This window comes from Corythoichthys intestinalis, chromosome 5, assembly GCF_030265065.1.
Source record: "Corythoichthys intestinalis isolate RoL2023-P3 chromosome 5, ASM3026506v1, whole genome shotgun sequence".
NCBI classification, from domain to species: Eukaryota; Metazoa; Chordata; class Actinopteri; order Syngnathiformes; family Syngnathidae; genus Corythoichthys; species Corythoichthys intestinalis.
Window position 1 is genome coordinate 55,819,093 of NC_080399.1, and position 6,000 is coordinate 55,825,092.

The 6,000-nt window shown below is 39.1% G+C and overlaps 1 protein-coding gene across 1 annotated transcript in view; it reads right to left on the reverse strand.

Annotated features, from left to right (window-relative positions):
• The window catches only part of has3 (hyaluronan synthase 3), a 30,005-nt gene extending 24,388 nt beyond the window's left edge, over window positions 1-5,617 (reverse strand). Inside the window, exon 1 of the mRNA XM_057835908.1 lies at window positions 5,373-5,617. The gene's annotated coding sequence lies outside the window, so the exon portion shown is untranslated. The remainder of the gene's footprint in view (window positions 1-5,372) is intronic.
• Window positions 5,618-6,000: the final 383 nt, after the last annotated feature.

Consider the following 6,000-nt stretch of genomic DNA (forward strand, 5'->3'; position numbering starts at 1 on the left):
AAAAAAAAGCTTGTTGAATTGATGCGATAAAAAAAGGGCAATGCAACATAAAATAGATCAAATCTTTAACAAATCTTTAAGCGCAACGAAAGAGTTGAGTCTTATTTATCATATTTAGTTTTATTTGCTCTGATGGGGAGGTTCATAACATCTTAGCTGTCAATGTGCACTTTGGACTTATATTTGTTCATTTATGTTAGGCTACTTATTCATTTCCTTATGATTTAAAAAAGTCAATGTTTGCACGATCTTCAAAATATAGTCCATTTCACTCTGCATAATATGTCATTTTTACTTATTTTTCTGAATGTATGTTACTTTATTTCTTCTGGTTCTTTATTATTAAAAATAAAAAAGTAAATCTTTACAATAACTTCAATTTTAATATATATTCTATGTTCTTAATTAGTTAAAATTGAGATTTGGCAATTAGTATGTGAGGAAATGAGATGTTTTTGTAAACTTTTATTTTGATAATCATTGAAAAAATACATTTTTAATGAAAAATTAAAAAAATAAAATTTCTGGCTCTGTGGCGACCTTCACGTCGGGGAGTTCCGGCAAGAATTTCTAGCCACTTTCACCCCTGCTCATATGCTTGTACAGTAGGTTGCAATTTATAATGAGTTCTACCTCTACAGTAGGTCTTATGCTTTGTTAACATAAGCCACTTGATAATATTTTGTTTACATTAGCCAGTGAATAATATTTGAAACTAGAAACTGCAATTTCTGGAGAAATTACTAAAAGGCTTTGCTGTGGTAGATACAGATCTTAGCCCCGCCCAGGGTGATTTAGAGACATTTCAGGGACAATATCAGGTCACTTCCTTTTGATGTGGGGACATTTCCTGTTGATATTAGGGCACTTACTGTTGTTTTGAGGACATTTCTGGGACATGTTCTGGTGTTATGAAGTCACTTCCTGTTGATTTGGGGATATTTCCTGTTGATATCAGGTCACTTCCTGTTGATTTGGGGACATAGTTTTGCCATTGAAAACGAATGGGAAATTTGGACATATATGGTCATCAATGGCATCGACTTACATAAGCGTCAATGGAATCTAAGTACATTGGCATCAATAGAATCAACATACACGAGGTACATGGGGGTCAATGCAATGTCAATGGAAATGAATTGGAAATTTGGACTCAAAAACAGTGGAATCTGATTAGAAATGAATGGGACAGTTTTTGGCAAATTTTGGGGGAACCATATATTTTTTCCTAATTCTTTATACAACTTTATGCCCTTCATCGTCCCGGAATTTTTGATGTCCAAGTAATGTTATGTGATTAAGAATTGTATGACAAGTAGCGTTTTGAATTTTTTTTTTTTTTTTTAAATCGGTGTTTAGTTGAAGGGAAAAATTTGGGGGGTTTGAAAAGTCCCTGCGCCGCGCGAAAATTCCGGTCGTTTCGATATTTGAACATTGCCGATCGGTCAAACATTCGGGCAGTGCAGCACGCCGAAGGAACGCCATTCAAAAAAAAAAAAAAAAGGAATTTGTTATAATAACTCATACGTTCTAAAACCTTACGAACACACGGCTAAGTGGTGGGACCAAGTGACTCAAATTGAAGGAAGGGGTAAACTGATGTTTGGGTGAAAAAAACAAGGGATGAAAGCTGTAATGCTAATAAGTCACAGTCCCGATTTGCCTGTTCCTAGCGGGGATGATCAATAATTGTAATCAAGGTCAAAGGACAAGGAAATCACACTTCCTCATGGGAATGGAAGTGAAATTTACCCCAGTCATTTAACTCATTGGCTGCCATTGACAGAACTGGACATCCAATCTATTTTGACTTGAGAATGATCGCAATTGCGATCAATGACAGAGAAAGATCAGCATTCACAGCCAATCCTCCCAGTTTGAGAGAAATGGAAATGTATTGTAAGTGGCAGGCAATGTGTGGCGGGGCTCTTGCTCCCAAAAATGGCACCCGAAGCAGTATGATGGTTTTTAAGTGTTTTTATTAACGACGTTCCCAACAACTTAACAAGCAGTGTTCTGTGAAAAAGTGCAAAAGTCATTATTTACAAAAGTTAAACCAACAGTCACCATATTTACAAAAACATTAATTGCATGACAAATAAAATAAAAAGGTCTGTTACCTGATCTGCACCACTGCGTGACTCCAAATGACTGAGGTAGGAAAGGTAGGAAAGGTAGGTCCCTCTTTATATTGTCCTGGCCCCTCCCCTCCAGCCAATTAACTCCAAAAGTTCAGTTATCTGCTTAATAACTACAGTTTGTGTAATATTAGCTTCACTATAAATTAAAGAAAAATACAATAAACAAAATACTGGAACTACCATACCGAAAAAACATTTGGAAAGAAAAAGAAATTTACGTTGGTCAAAAACTCAAGCCGTACGGTGACGTCACTCGCCGACGGCCCGCTCGCGACGTCATAAAACCAGGAAGTGAATGCGCGCTCGGTTTTGACAGTTCAGCACGTGAATGGAGGATGACTACATGTGGAAATGTTTGTTCAGAGTGAGTACGGCATAACGATGTTGTGGCGGCAGTCTAGTGTGCACCCCAGACCCCCGCGATGCCTAAAAAGTTAACAGGTACGGTGTGAGTGTACGCGCGCACGTGTATGTGTGTGTCAAATGAATAATATTGAAAACGCCGAGTCTGCCGTGTCTCATGAGTTATATTGCGGACGCCGAGTTTCCCCCGGGATCTGACGGGGCTACTCCGTCACACAATGACTTAAATACTATTAATGTTATAAACGTACATGCATAATTACATACAGTACACAATTTTGGGCCAAAACCACAATGTTTTTCTGTTTTTATTTATTTAAATTTTATTAATTTTGTGTTTAGAAATCACATATTATTATTATTATTATCGATCACATTCTTATATATTCTTATATAATTCTAAATACCTTCATAAATTAGTAAAATTGTAGTATATGGACTACGTGTCCCATGATCACCCGGGCTCACGCAATCAATCGTATGGGACTTTGGAGATCTAATGCAGCGCATCTAGATTACTATTTTATGATATCTAGTGTGAAGTGCGCGAGTGTTGTTGGAGCATTAAAAAGTTAACACAAGCCGCAGAAGTCACGTCTGCTCTTTACTGCACAACACCAGCATATGACAACCATGTTAATGAAAGCTCAATTATTGTAATTAAAATGAATAAAAACAGAAATACATTGCGGTTACAATCCCAAGCAACACACTAACAGAGGTAGGTAGAAATGCGTTACATTTACTTGAGTAACTTTTGGAGGAAAATGTACTCCTAAGAGTAGTTTTACTAAGCTATACTTTTTACTTCAGTAAATTTGGGAAGAAAAAAACGCTATTCTTACTCTGCTACTTTGGGCAACACAATGGTCGTCATGTTTTTCCTTTTTATTCTACATATCAAATTTATAATTTTTTTTTACCAGCGATGCTAAGAGTAGGGACGTGCTGGGTGTATTACCGGGGTAGCTCTAACGATTTCACCAATGAGATGTCACAACAATGATCAAGTGACTCTATTATACCAATCAGACGCAAGCTTGCCATTCTATCTTCATGCCAGCCTGTTCAATCATGTGGTGTCTTTAAAGCACCGTAAAAATGAAGTAGTTGATATAGCGCGTTGCCCTCAACATGGCTCGAAAGCAGTGATTTTAACCTCTCGCCCAGTTTTTATTTAGCATCGATTGACCACGGAAAACCGGAGATATGATCCTTTTAATTTCAAAATAGTAATTATGAAGGAAATCTTCACTATTCAAACTAGGAACTATTTTCTCCACCAGAGGGCACTCATGCTCATTGGACGAATAATGGCTTATTAATGTAATTATTTTTCTCTTGTCGGAATTCAATGATTTTTTTGTATTTCTTTGGCTTAATGTGGTTATTCAATATGTTATAGTACAGTATGATAATAACAGTTTATATAGATAACTTTGTGCCGTGAAAAAAAATACCATTGTTTAAAATTTTTTTTTTTTTTTCAAAACATCTCAAGCAGTTACTCACAATGTTACTCATCACTTGAGTATTCTTATCACCAATCTATGCCATCGACGGCCATGGATGTCCAAATTTCCCATTCATTTCTGACGGCGTTTACTTTGTTTAATATCATTGACGGGCAAGTTTGTCCATTGTATTGATGCCGATGTACTTGGATTCCATTGACGCCTATGTAAGTCGATGCCATTGACGGCCATGGACGTCCAATTATTTTCCCATTCATTTTCAATGGCGAAAAAAAAACAATGTCCCCAAATCAACAGGAAATGACCAGATATAGGACGTGTCCCACAAATGTCCCAGATTCCATTGACGCATACGGAAATCGAAGCCATTGACGGCCATGGACGTCCAAATTTCCCATTCATTTCTAATGGCATTTTCTTTGTTTAATGCCATTGACGGGCATGTTTGTCCATTCTATTGATAGCCCTGGGCGGGGCTAAGATCTGTATCACCACACAGCAAAGACCCAGAGTAATCTCTCCAGAAATTGCAGTTTCTAGTTGTCGGATAAAACAACCCCCCCCCCCACCCCCCCAACATACCATATACAATAATGTAACTGCACTGCACCATACAGTGGACTACCCAATATTTTGGCTACTATGGGGGCGCAAAATAATGTATTACACTCATTACGATACAGTGCAAACCTTCACCTCTGCAGACTATAGCATGACATATTTCCTCTCCAACAGTTAAAACTGTTATTATATTCGCAAATTCAGATTTGAGACGGTTGTTCTGGGATCCATTTGGCTGTATAATTATACCTGAAACTGCTGAGTGTTCTCAATTTAAAGTTGTACTTTCCACACATACACACGCTTACACAATGTCAATAAAATTAAGTATATGACATAGTAAGCTGCAAAGACACGCACACATATACAGTCAATACATGCAAGTACTGTGAATAAAAAAAAGTGACTTGCTTCTAACACTCACAGAAAAACACATTTTCTCTACCTGCCATTGCAAACACATTGACCACTCAATTCTGAACACACTCAGGTCTTTGTCCCACGTCTTCTAACTCAACTTTAATGTCGCTTCCTTCAGCTTTTAAAAACTTTTCCATTGGGTGTCAGTCCCTCTGAAACGTGTTTGCTCATGGATGAATACTTTCATTCATTCTCCTTTATCCTCACAATTGAACATGAAGCCTTACTTTGAGAGTACCAGTACTTAATTATTGCTTTTAATGTTAATCCTAAACCCTGTTGAAATAGTTATTTTTTTTTTTTTTTTTTTAAAAGGAGGGATTTGTCTTTTCTCATCTCCCAATGGGCATCAATTTGCATGATAATGACACACTGCTGCTCCTCATAGTAGGAAATTGAATGACTTCCTTACCTTCTTGATCCAGTGGACCCACACCGTCTTTGTCTCTGTCCTCCTGGTCCGCGCGTCCAGCTGGAAGGTCGTCTCCTTCCCCGAGCACAGCGCTCTACTTGTTTGGTCCCCCTCCTTCCAGCAGCTCACACTACATCTTTATTCCAGAGTGCTCACTCCATTCGCAAGATCCCAAAAATACAGCCGGCAGCTCAAACCACTGCTAGACCACTTCTGTGAGACAGCCCCCTACCTAACCTACCACCGTCTGCTCCTCCTCCAACACCCTCCCTCCTTCTGTCTCCCAGGACGCCCTCTGATGAGGAATCCCTTGAAGCTTGGATAGGATAAGTCTTACATGTTCAGCTTTTCTCCTCGCACTCCTTCCCGGTTGGCCCAGCGGGAGGTCAGAGAGGTCAAGTAGGTTGAAGGTTGCCCATGCTGTTCTCCCGCTGTCTCCTGCGGCAGCACTAGCTCCACTTCAGCAAAGGCTCCATCCTTCCCCCCCGGCCCCAAATGCTGAGCTATCTCCTGCCACCGTTCTGTCCTCGTCTCTCTCTCCCCTACCTTTACTTTACTGCAATGCAGCCGGCACCATATGAGAATCCACTGACTGTTGGATCGCATGTAGCCACCTCTCTCCTTCCTT